Source organism: Procambarus clarkii, chromosome 30, assembly GCF_040958095.1.
Source record: "Procambarus clarkii isolate CNS0578487 chromosome 30, FALCON_Pclarkii_2.0, whole genome shotgun sequence".
Classification (NCBI taxonomy): Eukaryota; Metazoa; Arthropoda; class Malacostraca; order Decapoda; family Cambaridae; genus Procambarus; species Procambarus clarkii.
In genome coordinates, this window is record NC_091179.1 from 19,647,360 (window position 1) to 19,665,507 (window position 18,148).

An 18,148-nucleotide genomic window follows, 5' to 3' on the forward strand; every position below is an offset into this window, starting at 1 on the left:
CCTCCCAGCAAGCATAAGAAATATTGCGGGAACAACCGTGGACATCTTCAAGAGGAAACTAGATTTATTCCTCCAAGGAGTGCCGGACCAACCGGGCTGTGGTGGGTATGTGGGCCTGCGGGCCGCTCCAAGCAACAGCCTGGTGGACCAAACTCTCACAAGTCAAGCCTGGCCTCGGGCCAGGCTTGGGGAGTAGAAGAACTCCCAGAACCCCATCAACCAGGTATCAACCAGGTACTGCTCTCACGCCAGGGGGAAATTTACTAAAACCCAAAATATTCTTGATGTAGAGTAAATGTGTTTATGTGAATAATTCACTTTACTTCACACTAGACGACCGGTTGCTGGAATGGCGAGGTCCATGAGATGAAGCCCAACCTGCAGTCACGAGTTAGTGCGTGTACACACGCAAGCGTCAAGTTAATTGAGAGGGGCGTGCATAATGCTGAGCTGGTTGAATACACTTACTGACGTCCAGTGAAGCAGGATTAACAGTCAAGATTAATTGGCTAATCTGCGGAGCTTGATGACGCTGATAAAGAACCAGGCAAACACCACGCCAGACATCACTGGGGGCGGGTAAATGTCAACACCCGCCCCTGGCACCCGCCCTCACCCACCCCTGGCATCCTCCCTCACCCACCCCTGGCACCCACCCACCCCTGGCACCCTCCCTCACCCACCCCTGGCACCCTCCCTCACCCACCCCTGGCACCCTCCCTCACCCACCCCTGGCATCCTCCCTCACCCACCCCTGGCACCCACCCACCCCTGGCACCCTCCCTCACCCACCCCTGGCACCCGCCCTGGCACCCGCCCTCACACACCCCTGGCACCCACCCACCCCTGGCACCCTCCCTCACCCACCCCTGGCACCCTCCCTCACCCACCCCTGGCACCCGCCCTGGCTGCCCTCCCTCACCCACCCGCTCTCACAACCTCCGCAGCACTTACCCATAGAACTACTCCTTTGACGGGTAATATGTTACTTTCTGAAATTGGAGATGTAAGAGTTGAACACGTGGAGAGGAACCAGCGTAGAGCAAGACCGGCGTCATGTAGCCCCTCCCTGCACCAAGGTAGCCCCTGCACCAAGGTAGCCCCTGCACCAAGGTAGCCCCGCCCTGCTCCCTGCACCAAGGGGCCCCCCACCTAACACCAGGGAGCCAGAACTACAACATAAATGTATAGTTCTGTCATAAATGTTTGTGTTCCGTCACCTCTCATAGCTGCGGCTCTTGTTGAGGGCGTGAGTGATGAGCACAGTCTGACACACACAAGAAGAGAGACAACAAGAGATAGACCCGCAGAGTGACCGGGTCGACCAGGACAGACAGACATAGGGAGAGAAGGAAGGAGAAGAGGGGTTGGGGAATGAGGGAGAGAGACCCGGGCCCAGCCGGCCACACCTCCCTCCCTCAGTGTGTGGTGTGGAGGCACTTGAGGGAGGCTGCGACCTCCGGAGTGTGCATCAGTGTCACTGATAATGGAAGTAATGTTGTGGCATAATTAACACCTTGCCCTGCTCTCTGCTCCCTCTCGTTCCTCCTCCTCCTCCCTCCGTGCTGTGCAGCTTCAGGCGGCGGGGGGAAGGGGGGGGGGGTGTGCTCCTACCATGGAGCACGTCACACCGCTCTGCAGGAACTGGGCCCCTTGGTCACTGTACTTCCCACCTAACTTGTCAAGTGGGGAAGTCACCCAATCTCTTGTTTAACCCCCCCCCCTCTCTCTCTCTCTCTCTCTCTCTCCAGTTTTATTATTAACCATTTAAAGGCAAGGATTCGTTATTAATATTGATGTTCGTAGTGAATGTATGGTATATATATATAGTCCCCGCGGGTATATAGAATGTAAGGTATTGTCAGTCCTTGTGGTGTGCTGGTAACACACTCGTTCTGTTTCGGGAGCACTTTGTCCTGGGTTCGTATCCTGGCCGGGGAGGATTTAATGAGCGTCAATCCTTAACTGTAGGCTCTGTTTACCCAACAGTAAAATGGGTACCTGGTTGTTAAACGATTTGGCGGGTCGTATTCCGGTTAATATAGGATTAAGGACCTGCCCAAAACGCTAGGCGTCCTGGTGGCTGTACAAGAATGTAACAACTCTTGTATATATAAATACAAATATAAATTTTCGCCATTGTGGTGCGTCCATTATGCGCAAATTGACCAGCCGGTCGTTAATGTCGCGCGACGGACAATTTGCGTTGAATTTAAATCAGCACAGCAAACACTTAGATTACCGACCGTCACAGGAATAGGGAAGTGAATTACATCCAAGTTATAAGTAAATAAGATTGAGTGGTTGAGGTGGTCACTAGGGCATGGGAGCCTCGTGTCCTTATGGACTACACTGTGGGTACTAGTGTCCCCTTCTGACTCTAGTTCTTGCTGCTGTGTGTTTAGATTTACCTCCTCAGAAGGACATGTTCATGTAGGCGGGGCTATAGTGAGCCCGTCACCTCAGGAAATGTATATGTTTATCTCTCAGAATGTTTGGTAATATGTTTATTGTTTGTGATGTGTGTCTATGTATGTATTAACACGATGTACTGAACGGGGTGAGAATAGCTTGAGCTATCTCATCCCTTTGTGTGTGTATTTTACCTCAATAAACTTATTTCAATTTCAATTTCACGGGTGACGGCTCGTGACCAGGTACACCCGCGGTATTGTCTACCCCCTCGCCCCCTTCACACCCCCCCCCCCCTCACCCCTCACCCACACCACCCATACATATTTCAATACAAAGAGCGAGGCGGGCTCCCTCGGGTGCTGCCCCGCACCCCATCCTCCTGACCTAGTTTTGGCAACAAAATGCTAATATTTAATAACAAGTTGCATACAAATCCCAGCCAACACTCGCCCCCCCCTCCCCCTGCTCTCTGCCACGGCCCCCCCCTCCACCTGCTCTCTGCCACGGCCCCCCCCTGCTCTCTGCCACGGCCCCCCATCCCTCTGCTCTCTGCCACGACCCCCCCTCCCCCTGCTCTCTGCCACGACCCCCCCCCCAGCTGGAGTGCTGCTTCCCCCCCCCCCCCCCACAACTGCAGCCTCAACTATTGGAATAATTATGATAAAATCTTCAGGAGCCGTGATGAGGACTCGAAACTATGCGCTAGGTATAGCTCAGCACACACCTAGACCACTAGGCCATGTCGTGGCCTAGTGGTATATGGAGAGTGGTTATCTTGAGGTTATCTTGAGATGATTTCGGGGCTTTTAGTGTCCCCGCGGCCCGGTCCTCGACCAGGCCTCCACCCCCAGGAAGCAGCCCGTGACAGCTGACTAACACCCAGGTACCTATTTTACTGCTAGGTAACAGGGGCATAGGGTGAAAGAAACTCTGCCCATTGTTTCTCGCCGGCGCCTGGGATCGAACCCAGGACCACAGGATCACAAGTCCAGCGTGCTGTCCGCTCGGCCGACCGGCTCCGAGTGGCTGGGAGTACTCAGATCATAGGTTCGAATCGTCATGACGGCTCCTACCTGGGTACCTACGGATTATCTCAGATGATAATGGTGCTACTGATAGTAATAATGGTGACAATATTAATGGTGACCATTGTAATGGTAACGTTAAGTAGTGCCTCGCTAAACCTAAATATTTACAGTGATGCACTCTGACAAAATATATTTGTCCGTGAAAGAGAACTGCAAATTAACTTGTTAAAATAAGAAAACTGATGAATTCCATGAATTAAATTAAGAGAGATTGTGTGTGTTGGCGGGGGAGGGAGGGGTGGGGGGGGGAGGGAGGGAGGGTGAGGGGAACAGGAAGGGGAAGAGTTACAGAGTGACGAGGCAGTGTGTATTCACCGTGTTGTATTCACCTAGTTGTATTCAACTAGTTGTGCTTGCAGGGGGTTGAGCTCTGGCTCTTTGGTCCCGCCTCTCAACAGTCAATCAACTCATGTACAGATTCTCGAGCCTACTGGGCTCTATCATATCTACATGTGAAACTGTGTATGGAGTCAGCCTCCACCACATCACTTCCTAGTGGAAGTGATGTGTGTGTGTGTGTGGTGGGGGAGGATGAATGTGTCAAGGAGTCTGGGAGTAGCAGAATGGTATCTGATAATTGGTAATTATGGAGTGAGCAGCAGTGAAAGGCAGAGAATCAATGATGAACCGAGGAGAGGTGGGGGGGGGAGGAGAAGGGTGGTAGACAGGGTGAGGGGTGAGAGAGAGGGAGAAGAGGGTGAACAGAAGACCCAGGCGGAAGAGTAACATGTGAGAGGAGGCAAGACAGAAGCAGTAGACGAGAAGAGGAAATGAATGTTTAATTGTAAACACAGAGCTAATGAATGGAAAGGAACCGGGCTCCTGTGTTGAGGTCTTGCCTACCTCCTCTCTGACCAGGCCTCTCGGTTCATGGTTTGATTTTCCATACTGTTGGTACCAGCAGCTGGCAGGCCATTGTTAGCATCACATCCTGGTTGATCAAGTACACATTGTAGGTCTTTCTCAAGTTGCTCTTGTCATAGGGGTTTGTTGATAAAGTTTCCTTCAGACGGACGGAAACCCCAATCCCTGAGCCCATCCAGGTTGTTACAGTCGACCACACTCTTACGTCTCACTCACATCAGTGAAATCACAGTGACCGCCATCTGAGGAGCTGGAAGAACTCGGTAACCTGTGACAAGTAGTCTTGTACCTTGCATGTGGCTAATGTTGTAACCTATTTTGTGTAAGGAAGTTTTAAATAAAATAAAATGACAAAATACGCAATATATATAGGAGGGAGGGGGGGTGGCGGAGAGAATATGTGAGTGTACGCGAGTGCCCCACAAGGCTGCCCAGAATGCTACATATCGTCTTCTTCGAGGCTGAGGGTCCCCTACAAACGCAACCAGAGGTGGTACCTCCCTATATCTATACACACACACACACACACACTGTGTATGGAGTGCACCACCTCGCTCACACAAGTGAGTGCAGAATCATCACCTGAGAAATGTTACCAGTATCACACTGTGGGTCCTGGTGTGTGTGTGAATGTTGACATTTGATTATGTAATATAAATGTATGATAGGAGAATAAATAATATTTATTATCCCCGTGAGAAGGCCTGGTGCTCCCCAGTGTGTGCTGTGTGGTAGGTCCCGGTGCTCGCTCCACTAAACTGTTACTCCTAGCACATTGTTTGACCAGCTACCAGTACTGTATGTATCTCCAGCAGTACACCCTTGTATGTGCAGGTGTGCACTTGAAGCTACGGTGTACGCATTAGGTGTAATGTGTGCAGGCCACGTGTGTACTGGTGTACTGTGCTACACCCAGGAACAGGCGCGGCCTGCACAAGGGAAGATGCTTGAGCCAAGCAACATTACTCAACACCACGGAGCTGCAACACTGCAGTATTGTGTCAAAACATCACCTTGAAGGCAAGGAGAGAAGAGGCGAGTGTTGACATTATGGCCGTCACAACTATATCCACACACTGACGATCCTACCACACTTACACGGTAACCTCTCCATCCTCAACCATACCACACTTGTACAGAGATCACACCCGGGAGACATGATAACGACGTATGAGATTCCCAGGGGAATTTATAAGGTAGAACAACACGACATGTACAGTGTAAGAGGGAGGTAGAACAAGACGAATCAGCAAATATCCAAAGGTCAGAGAACTACTTAGACTAGCAAATTTTCGCTTAACCAGCAGATACTAGATGTTCAACACCCTCCCTGCGAGCATAAGAAATATTGCCGGAACAACCGTGGACATCTTCAAGAGAAAACTAGATAATTTTCTCCAAGGATTGCCGGACCAACCGGGCTGTGGTGGGTATGTGGGCCTGCGGGCCGCTCCAAGCAACAGCCTGGTGGACCAAGCTCTCACAAGTCAAGCCTGGCCTCGGGCCGGGCTTGGGGAGTAGAACTCTCTGAACCCCATCAAGCAGAATACTAAGAGCCAACTAGGAACGAAAATACTCTCGTTAAAGCTTTCGACAAGTGTGACCGTGGTGTTGTTGCGTACAAAATGCGCTCAAAGGGAATTGCTGGCAAAGTAGGGAGATGGATTTTTAACTTCCTAACGAACAGAAGCCAGTGTAATAGTTAACTAAGTAAAATCCAGATCCTCCACCGTGAAGAGCTCAGTCCCCCAGGGTACTGTGCTTGCTCCAGTACTTTTTCTCATCCTCATATCGGACATAGACAAGGACACGAACTATAGTACTGTATCATCCTTTGCAGATGACACTAGGGCTTTCATGAGAGTAGACAACATAGAGGACACAGAAAACCTGCAAATTGATATAAATCAGGTCCACAAAAAATATCTTGATTTTAATGAAAATAAGTTCCAGCTCCTGCGCTATGGAAAAAAACGAAAATATCCAAACAGAAACCACAGATAAAACATAGTCAAATCACACTGTAGAACGAAAATTCAATATGAAAGATTTCGGAGTAATCATATCGGAAGATCTTACCTTTAAAGAACACAACAAAGTAACCATCACGACTGCAAGATCATTGGATAAGAAGAATCTTCCAAACAAGTGATGCAAGACCAATGACGATACTTTAAGACGTCAGTGGAAGCCAATTATCCCAAGTTTGCTTAGTGCAGGTGTAACGTGTGCACGGGTAAAGCTGCCGCCCCGTGGGGTGAGTGTGGAGCGGGAGTAATAACTGTAACTCACTGCAGATGTAAACTGGTATACACACTGTTGTATATCACAAGTGGTTCAAGAATTAGCCCACGACAGTCTGTATACCAGGCTGTTTACATCTGCTATGAGTTTTACAATCATTAATCCATGTTACTAATCAATAATTACCAACTACTGTATTTTGAAAACAGAAACAACGTAGACTGAATATTTGGGTCCCAAACCAGGAGCCTCTTCAGCAGTGAGCGAGAGTGACAGCGGTAGTTGCTTCAGTGGCGTCAAGTTATATGTCGTGGGAACAGGTGGTAAGCATTAGGTCATAACTTTCTTGTTACATAATCTCTCACCAAGTCTGGTAACAGTAGAACAACTCCCAGAACCCCATCAACCAGGTATCAACAAGGTAGGGAGGTATCACCAGGTATCAAAGAAATATTGCCGGAACAACCGTGGACATCTTCAAGAGAAAACTGGACTGTTTTCTAAGAGAAGTTCCGGATCAGTCGGGCTGTGGTGGGTATGTGGGCCTGCGGGCCGCTCCAAGCAACAGCCTGGTGGACCAAACTCTCACAAGTCGAGCCTGGCCTCGGGCCGGGCTTGGGGAGTAGAAGAACTCCCAGAACCCCATCAACCAGGTATCGAGCAGGTAACGCTCCAAATACTTCACCCACATTCTCTAAATACAAATAATCGCCAACAGAACCTAAACACCTAACCTAACCTGTGCCTAAATATGTACAATATTGTAATATAAAATAATATTAATTTATATATGAGAAAATCCTTGTTTTGAATGAACAGCATGTTAAAATTTATGAATGCATCTGTACTCACCTAGTTGTGCTTGCGGGGGTTGAGCTCTGGCTCTTTGGTCCCGCCTCTCGACTGTCAATCAACAGGTGTACAGATTCCTGAGCCTACTGGGCTCTATCATATCTACACTTGAAACTGTGTATGGAGTCAGCCTCCACCACATCACTGCCTAATACATTCCATTTACTAACTACTCTGACACTGAAAAAGTTGTTTCTAACGTCCGTGTGTGTGAGGGGGAGGAGGGAGGCGCGGCGCATGTGAGGGACGCCTGGCTTTATGTAGTGCTGTTGTTGCCTTGTAGCGCCGCTGTAGATACTTTAGTACTCTTCCCCCCGGCTCACAGTACTCCTGCTACTACGCTCTCTACTCTCCCCCCACCTCCACCCCCCCCCCCCCCCCTTCTCTCTCTCTCTCCACCTCCCACTACGCTACCTCGCCTGCGCACCACCACCCGCACATCTCCACCACCCGCGCACCTACACCCTCCACCACCCAACCTCTTCATTGTACTTTCCCTTAACTCCTGGTAGATCTGAGAATCACGTCCCCGCGGCCCAGTCTCCAGGCCTCCTGGTTGGTGGTCTGGTCAACTAGGCTCTTAGACGCAGGGGCTAGCAGTCTAAGGTATGAATCACAGTCCCGTTGATCAGGTAAACACTTAGTGGGCCAGTCAGAGGCTCAAGGTCAGCGCAGGAATATCACGGAAAAAGGGACTCCTTTAGGAGAAAAAGGGACTCGGAATTCTTTCTTTCTACACCGTGAGAGGTCGGCCAATTATGTGTACACTGAAAGTGTTGAACAGTCTTGGGCCTTTTGATGTTGTTGTTGTTAAAGATTTAGCTACTCAGGACGAAGTGTCCATGTAGCACGGGCTATGGTGAGCCCGTAAAGGCCTGTCTTGGGCCTTTTGATGTTAATATAACGGTCTCTCAGCGTACCTATTGCACCTCTGCTCTTCAACGGGGCTGTTTTGCAAATCCTGCCATGCCTCCTGGTCTCGTGTAGAATTATTTCCGTGTGCAAATTTGGAACCAGTCCTTATAGTATTTTTCAAGTGTAAATTATTATTTCTCTCTCCCGCCTGCGCTCTACAGAACACAGATTTACACATTTTAAGCGGTCTCAATAATTTAAATGTTTTATTGAGTGGATTCTAGCGGTAAAGATATTTGTATGGTCTCCAGGCCACTGTTATGTCCAGCTTTAAATGGGGCTGTTAGTGTGCAACAGTATTCCACTCTAGATAGATAAAATATTGTCATCATTGGTATGGCATCTCTGAAAGGTTCTTGTTATCCAACCTGTCATTTTTCTTGCAGTTGTGACGGCTACTTTATTATGCTCTTTAAAGTTACGTGAACAAGCACAGTACGTGAGATAAAGTACGTGAACAAGCACAGTACGTGAGATAAAGTACGTGAACAAGCACAGTACGTGAGATAAAGTACGTGAACAAGCACAGTACCCTTGAGAAGTACCCTGTACCCACAGTACCCTGAGGGGACTGTGCTCTTCACGGTGGATGATCTGGATTTTACTTTGTTGACTGTTACACTCCAATTGTTACACTCCAATAATTGTAATTACGAAGCAATAAGATGCTTATCTTAACATACTAAGAAGGTTAGGTAAGGTCGGTGTTTTCTATGAAGCTTTTCAAGGTAAACTAGTATGTTTAGTATGTCACATATGCACGTATTTAATAAGTCAATATTGACTGTAAGAAAGTGCGAGAACGGGTTGTACACTCTGGCTTCTGTTCGTTAGGAAGTTAAAAATCCATCTTCTTACTTTGTCAGTAATTCCTTTTGTGAGCATTTTGTGCACAATAACACAGTGGTCACATTTGTCTAAAGCTCGTGAGATCTGTGTATGTTACACCAGCGTTTTCTTTGTCTTCCGCGGCATCTATACAAGGCGCTGTAATAGTGCTCTAGCAACACGGGAGACATCTCCCGTCACGCAGGGTGCAGTCGCACCTCCACAGATCTCCAGTATCATCTATTGATACTGGTAATGGCTCAAAAGGGCCTCCACTTACGGGCTATTCATGCCCGTGCCACCTTTTGGGTGGCTTAATCTTCATCAATCATTCTGCTCTAGCAACTGTGAGAGGCAGGAGCGCCCTGTTCGCAACACGTGTTATCCTGGGTTATGTCGACACTCGGTTTTCGTGTTTTTTTGTGATCTTCACACTCAAAAAGTTAGACGATGTGTGATGTTAGTGTTATTGGTCTATAATTTTTGGCCTCAACTTTTTTTTTCTCTCCTTTTTTAGTGAAGAAAAAGCTGTTTTTGTCCCCTGTTTTCTCCACTTGTTTTTATTATCTCCGGGATAACACAAGTATCTAGGCTCTGTCTCCAAATAATGTTAAGGGCCTGCGATAATGTTTTTTATAAGAAATTATTTTTGAACGTAAAATTCCAGGACTTTGGGGCTGGTGGGAGTACATAGACACGATGTCCATGGTTACTTCAAACTCCAGTATGGAAGTTAGGGTGCCATCTTAAATATAATTTGATGTTGGAATCACAAAGAATTCGTTTGGGTTATAAAGTTTCAGTGTGTTTAGGCTCTCACTGAAGACGGAATCTTACTGTTGCCTCGGTAATTCGCTCATTTCTTTCTTGTCAGTACTTACTCATCAGTAACTACCGGGGGGGGGGGGGAGTGGCTCTCTTGTAACCGTTGTCTTATAATTTACTAAGACGTTCAAGATCCTTGTCGAATCTGGTCTTAAAGGTGTGGCTGGAGGTGTCTTCCACAACATCTTTCAGTACATTTCACGTGTTGACCGTACTTTATTTTTAAAAGTTTCGCCGTACTTTATCTTTAAAGAGGCTGTCATTGATCTACTTGTCCATTCCCTTGGTATCTTATATGTTGTGATCATATCCTCTATTATTTTCTGCCCTCTAGGGTTGTGAGATCTAATTTCACTTAGGTATCCTCATATCCTGCTACCAATGGCACTCAGACTGTGAACCAGTCACCTTGTAGTACTCACCCTCAGTACTCACCCTCAGTACACACACCCTCAGTACAAGCGCGAGTCGTTGACTCAGGCGACGAGTGAAGGCAGTTAAGTATTGGCAGGTGTATAAAGCTGGATGGTGCAGGTGTGTGGTGGCGCAGATCACTTGTTGTGTGCTTGAAGCACATGTTAATAGACGCACCTAAGGACCTTGCTCCCGGAGCCCCGTGTAAGTGGGTCAGGTGTGAGGTCTCCACTGCACATGTGACCACATTCCTCCCGCCACACCCTCACACACTCACGAGGATGTGTCGGAGCCTCTGCTCACCTCACACACACACACACACACACACACACACACACACACACACACACACACACACACACACACACACACACACATACATTAAAGAGCGATATTTGTAGGTAGGTAAATTGGTCATTCCTCCCCGCCCACACACACCATCGAGGCCCCTGATCAACTAACCTGTAGTTCCCCGTCCCTGGCTCCTTCCCTGCCCCCCCAACACACCGAGTCCAAGCACCACCTGGCCCCTGCCTCCACCACCACCATCATCACTGGTACTTAACGTTATTGGTGGCAGCACAAGAACAGTGTCGGACCACCATCATATAGTGGTCATGGCCACTTCTCCACCAGTCAATAACCTTGACCTTGACTGGTGATGGTGAGATGGTGCGTGGCGAGTGGGGGGGGGAGGTTGCGTGGTGAGGGGGGGGGAGCACAAGGCAGGTGTGTGAGTGTGTGCTGGAGGCTGCTTTGAACTTGCTCCTTACCCGCCAAGATGTGGTGCCTGCGATTGACTGCTAGCTGCAAGCACCAACAGCTTGTCTGATCAGGGTATAACAATGTCCAGTGAGGAGCCGGGAAAAACTTCAAGGTCAGATATAATGGAAGCAAGTATTGGAAGAAGCAGGAGCGAGGAGCAACAGTACGGAGCGGTGTGTGTGTGTGTGTGTGTGGTGTTCATCCTGGCACCTGCACCACACACACCTGGCACCCCCACAACACTCTCAGGTCAACACCTCATCCAACAATGAGGTCAACTTTTATCAATACTATACTATAGTAATACTATACTATGTAGTGTACTATATTACACGTAGTGTTGATGTGTAGATATACTACACACACTACTGTGTATAGTATACTACACACATTTATAATGACCCGAAGTTCTTTGGGTACTTTTATTCAAGACGAATTGTTACCGTTACAGATTGTCTTCCTTCAGCTAATGTGATCGTTTATTTCCACACAACACTGAGTGTGGGTTCCTCACACACCTGATCATCCCTTCCCGAGTGGCACTTGTATTCCTTTACTGGGGCGACTCGCCCGGTTTTTTGCATTATCTTGCCTTATGTTGTCTTATCTTGCCTTGCCTTGACTTGACTTGCGATTACCTTGCGATGATATAGAGGTTCAGTGTTCTAGCGAGCTGTTCTCCTTAAGACGTTGTAATGTGACTTTTGAATCAACTCGGCCCAATGTCCCCTTCCAGGTGTCTGTATGACTGAGAATGGCCGTGCTAGTCAGTCTCCCAGTCTTACTGCGTTATTTTGATCATTATTTTTGGTTTGGGAAGACATACAACATTACAGCGTCCGCCGCTCCCGACCTGCCATCAGGTACACAACCACATCCACCAGTGTAGATATATTGATCTAATTAGTCTTCCCTCAGTTTTCTAACATAAATTAAGCTTTTTCAAATGTAGACTGTGTTTCTACCTGTACACCCAGCGTCTGGGATAGTCTACTGTTCTGCAGTTTCCATTCCTTTGAGAATGTGTATGTTATAATCTTGTCTCCCGTGACACATGGCCCTACTATCATTCCTTACAGCTCATACCAGTCACGTCTGGGACTAGTCTGGTGACATACCTGTCTCCAGCTTCTTGTTGTGTTAACGAGACAAGGACTCCACACTCGCGCCGCATATTCCATCATTGGTTTGATGTGTTGAGAGAATTATGGTAGACGATGCGGCTGTTGAGAGGTTAGCAACGATTGACGGACGGTCAATCTACTACCTGATTTACTTGTAATTTACTTGTAGTCCTGTAATTTGTCTACCTGTAATTTACTTGTCAGTTTGGATAGTTTTTCCTACTTGCCAAGCCCAGCTTGTCTGGTGATAACATGATGGGTCAGGCTGTTACCCACACCACCATTACAATCCGGCTCATCTGGCACTTTTTGCAGAAATTTGTTCATTGACCTTTTGAGAACCTGAACTTTAGTTCCGGCTGTGTTAGATACGTAGCGTTTCCGCCCGAAACTGTATGTGTGTTGTGGCTTTGTAAGACTGTAAGAACACTGATATTATGTTCTCTCACACCCCAATGTTCCTTCTTGTATGTATAACACATAAAACTAGAGAAGTAAGGGAGGGTGGAGAGAGAGCACGCTAGTGGAGGTGGGTGATAGACGCGGCCGGCTTTGTTGAGTAGTGTTGTAGAGTAGTTGTGTAGTGGAGGAGGGGGGGGGAGGGGGGGTGTGTACACCTGGCCTCTACTGGAGTCCCCTGCCACCACCACTCCTGCTCACCCTCCATTCCTCACACCACTATTCCCTCTGTGACCTTGCATGACCTTTGGCCTGGCTTGTTTGCTGAGGCGGGATACTGTAGGAAGAGTGCGGGTGGGGCGTGAGGGTGCTGGGGCAGGGGGGGAGTTGGTGGGGGTAGTGGTGGTGAGAGTGGCAGTGTTGGGGAGGGAGCGAGGGAGGAGAGGTCCTTGTGGCTGGACTGGCTTAGTCTGCCGGATGACCTTGTGTCCTAACCCAGCCTCCTCCTCCTCCCCGTCAACACCCAGCGGCAGGGCGGCCCATACACCACCTACGAGTTGTGATGTTGCAGGTTCATCACCCGCGGGAAGATGCCCAACACTGCACCATATAGACCCTCTCCTACCATGAGGCTAGCATCGAGTGCTCCTGGGGACCCCAGGGTGGTGCCGCATACTCCACAATTGGTCTGGCATATGGAGGATAGAAGGTTCTGAAAGATTCCTTACACGAGTTTTTAAAGGCAATTCTTATTTTGGTCAACTTAGCATATGCTGCTGATGATATTCTCTTGATGTGGGCTTCAGGGGACAGGTTCGGTGTGATATCAACCTCCAGATCTTTCTCTCCTCCTAATTCTTGAATTATTCATCATCCAACTGGTACGTTGTGTTCTACCTCCAGCTCCCTACACCTTTTTCATTACTGTTGCCAGAGTGAAAATCTAGTAACCGTTTGTAAGAACATTCCTTCAGTGTGTCCAGGTGTGAAATCAAATCAAACCGTCGCAAAGTAAGTCCTCCTGTAGTCTCTTCCTCTCTCTTACTCCTTCTCATAATTTTAGCATCGTCAACATTGATTGGAATGAACCAATATTGTGTAGAAGATAGTTTACTTCTATCAAAACCCTGTGGGAGTGTGCTGTTAACATCTCGCTGTTCACAGGTCTCTCCCTCACACCATTAACTTTAGGTTATGTTGCTTAGGTCTTTGTTCTGACGCAAGAAGTGTCGGACCAACCGGGCTGTAGTGGATATGTGAGCCTGTGGGTCGCTCCAAGCAACAGCCTGGTGGACCAAGTTACCACAAGTCGCCTACCAGGCTCCGGAGTAAAACTACTCCCAGAACCCTCTCCAGGAATGCTCCAGGTACTCCGGTTATCCAGCGAGCACCTTACCCATTACTCCTGCTGTTTCTCTAACTTACGCACCAGCATCTTAAGGGGTACTGTGTCTAAGGCTGTCCGACAGTCCAAGAAAATGCAATCTGCCCATCCTTTTCTTTCTTCTTTATTTGTTGTCGTTTGGTCTTTGAATTTTATTAAACCAGTAAGGCACTATTTGCTTTCCTGGACCCATGTTGGTTGGTTACAAGGATGAATATGGTGGTGGTAGGTGTGGTGGTGGGTGATGTAGTGGTGGTAGGTTAGTGGTGGTAGGTGTGGTGGTGGTAGGTTAGTGGTGGTAGGTGTGGTGGTGGGTGATGTAGTGGTGGTAGGTGTGGTGGTGGGTGATGTAGTGGTGGTAGGTGTGGTGGTGGGTGATGTAGTGGTGGTAGGTGTGGTGGTGGTGGGTGATGTAGTGGTGGTAGGTGTGGTGGTGGTGGGTGATGTAGTGGTGGTAGGTGTGGTGGTGGGTGATGTAGTGGTGGTAGGTGTGGTGGTGGGTGATGTAGTGGTGGTAGGTTAGTGGTGGTAGGTGTGGTGGTGGGTGATGTAGTGGTGGTAGGTGTGGTGGTGGGTGATGTAGTGGTGGTAGGTGTGGTGGTGGGTGATGTAGTGGTGGTAGGTGTGGTGGTGGGTGATGTAGTGGTGGTAGGTGTGGTGGTGGGTGATGTAGTGGTGGTAGGTGTGGTGGTGGTGGGTGATGTAGTGGTGGTGTGGTGGTGGGTGATGCGAGTGACTACAGAAGTCGTGATCCATGAAGGATATCCGCGTTAAGCTTGTTGACCCTCCATGCCTTCTCACTCACTTCTCTCCCCATTCCCTGCCCTCTCTCTCTCTCTCTCCCTCACCCTTCTCCACCCCTCCCTCACCCTTCTCCACCCCTCCCGTCCACTCCTTCAACTGTGCCCGGGGGAGGGCGGTGTTGCCTACATGTGTGTGTGTGTGTTTGAGCTGGTGGAGGTGTGCCGCCCTTCCTGAAGGACTTACTTTATATTTGCCAATATAAGTCAAAAGCAAAACACCAAGTCCACTGTATAAATGACCTGAGTATGATGCAGTGTGTGGACCAGTGTCTCCCACAACTCCTCCTAGAGACAATATGAACAGTGAGGTGGAGAAACTGTTTTACAAGTTATAGAGACGTGATTGAGCAAACAGATAGACTGTAGGAGTGCCTCTGTGTATTAAAGAGGAATTTCCTTGTGCTGAACTCTTTGATCCACACACAAAGTGGTGAAGGTTCTGGGATTCAAAGTAGAGAACAAAAAAACATGGCTATTATTGTAATACTCAAACCTCCAGGTTCAGCGGTTAATGCTCTGATCAGATGAATAACATTAAAAATTGTCTTGAAAACTAGAAAATTCTATGGCAGACATTGTCTTCTTTAGCGCCGTTAGTGTCCCCAGCCGAGGCTGGAGGATGACAGGCAATAATAAGGTACAGGTGAACTAAACAGGAAGTAACCAAACATGTCAAACTTTTCCTGGGACTTTGTCATCAAGGACACGCTCAACCACTAGAGAGGAGAGAGCCGGGTAGTGTGGACCACCAGGAAAGTGTGGACCACCAGTGTGGACCAGCAGAACCAGCTGGCCACGAGGGTGGGCAGCTGTGGCGTAAACAGTCCGGGCCACATGGCCCATATTCTTGAGCCAGATGCAAAATCTGGCTCCACTATCAGCAGCAGCCGGAAGGAGATGGGAGTGGGGCCAGATAGCACCTCACCCCCCCCCTCATTATCACCCTCTCCACCCCCCCCCTCCCCCACCATCACCCACGAGAGAGACAAGACAGGTGTGAGAGCCACAGTGGACACTACACAACCACAAGGTTAAGGCCGCATGTGGCACTGTGCCCCAGCTGGTGGGGGGGGGCCCGGGCCCCCCTGGACCTTGACACCCCCCCCCCACCCCAGTGCCTTGGCATTGTTTTAATGCGTAATAATAATATGCAGGAAAAACAGGCCTAGTTTTTGGCCTGTTCTTCTAACTTTCTGGTTAAACTGTTCGTGATATTGTTGGAACAAAAGTTCCTAGTAGCCAGAGGAACAAAAGTTCCAAGTAGCACGGGCTATGGCGAGCCCGTGTTTTGTAATATGTGCAGAAGGCGTAGAGGGTGGCTGGGGCGCCTGCTCCCTCTCTCCACCACTGCTACACTCAAGCTACACTTCCCTACACCTCGCTGCCTCACTTGTGTGTATGATATCCGCTGCGCCTTCTTCCTCTTACCTACCAGTAGACAAGACGCTGTCTTGTGGGCCTTGGTTCCTTTTAAATCTTGTATGTTGTTATCATATCTCCCCTTTGTTTTCTTCTTATTTTTCAGTGACATGTTCACCTGTGTTGGCTTGTCATCACAGGAAGTTATCTTAGTATTGTAAACAGCCTGTTACCTAGCAGTAAAATAGGTACCTGGGAGTTAGTCAGCTGTCACGGGCTGCTTCTTGGGGGTGGAGGCCTGGTCGAGGACCGGGCCGCGGGGGACACTAAAAAGCCCCGAAATCATCTCAAGATAACCTCAAAATAACCTCGTGACAGGTCTCTGGACCTTCTCTTGTATAAGATGTGGGTTGACGCAGGCGCTCTCGACTCTAACACTAGTCTTACAGACTGTTTATAATGTTCTCAGCTATTCTTTATCTACTTTCCTAAAAAGATACTTTATATGTCTACCAACGTCACACATGCTGCTGACGCTATGGTGTCTAGGTGAGCGTTGTGGTGATATACCTGGTGGGAAAGTGTACTCGTACTCTAGTTCCTCTTCATGTTAAGTTTTAGATTCTTTCTCTCTCCTTTTCAGTCTCTATTGTTCGTCTCTTCTTACTCCATAACTTCCCATTTTCACTCTTGCACTCCTTACCACTAAATTCTACCAACCAAATTTTACCAAATAAATCTGACCATTTCTCAGCCTATTTTATCCTCCCCCCCCCTCCCCCCCTCTGTCTCTGTCTCTCTGTCTCTCTCACTCTAACATTATTGTTGTGGTGCGTGTCGCGATATGGTTGACGGCGGTAGTAATGTGAGGGGTGATCTCTCACTTCCGGCAAGGGGATAGAAGATTGACTAAGGAATATCTTCTAGGAATACGGCTTTACTCTGCTCCCTGAGTCACACTTTCTCCCTCATGTTATGATCTCGCAACTGCGCAAATAAAATGTTAATTATTCGATGAATTTAAATCTTGATGTGATATTCGTAGTCATCTATTGTGACCCGCGCAGGAATATGTATCTGGTGGCCCATACCCACCACCACCACCTACCACAGCCCGGTTGGTCCGGCATTTCTTTCAGAAAACAATCTAGTTTTCTCTTGAAGATGTCCATGGTTGTTCCGGCAATATTTCTTATACTTCCTGGGAGGGTGTTGAACAACCGCGGACCTCTGATGTTTATACAGTGTTCTCTGATTGTGCCTATGGCACCTCTGCTCTTCACTGGTTCTATTCTGCATTTTCTTCTATATCGTTCACTCCAGTATGTTGTTTTTTACTGTGTAGATTTGGGACCTGACCCTCCAGTATTTTCCATGTGTATATTATTTGGTATCTCTCTCGTCTCCTTTCTAGTGAGTACATTTGGAGGGCTTTGAGACGATCCCAATAATTTAGGTGCTTTATCGCATCTATGTATGCCGTATATGTTCTCTGTATTCCCTGTTACGGTGAATTGTACCGTAACAAAATACTTCTATAACAAAACAGTAAGTGTTGTGTTACAGTGTTGTACCACAAGTGCTGTACACATCACCTCTCACCCTTCAAACTATCTTATGTTTCATCAAAATATTATAAATTCTCACTACAAACATAAGTATTCCCCATAAATCTTATAATGTTTCATATGTATATATTTATCCTAAAATGATACTCTACCAATTTATATACAACACATTCATTCATTCATCAAATATACATAAATTCCAACTTCCAATATAATTGTGCAGGCCCCATTTATATGGGGCCTGACGGCTGGGTGAACAGCGCTCGGCATTCGTAATCCTAAGGGTCCGGGATCAATCCCC

The 18,148-nt window shown here is 48.0% G+C and overlaps 1 protein-coding gene across 5 annotated transcripts in view; it reads left to right on the plus strand.

The window, feature by feature from the left end:
- Window positions 1-18,148, plus strand: part of LOC123765425 (active breakpoint cluster region-related protein) — a 102,175-nt gene that overhangs the window by 36,015 nt on the left and 48,012 nt on the right. The gene's annotated exons all lie outside the window — the stretch shown is intronic.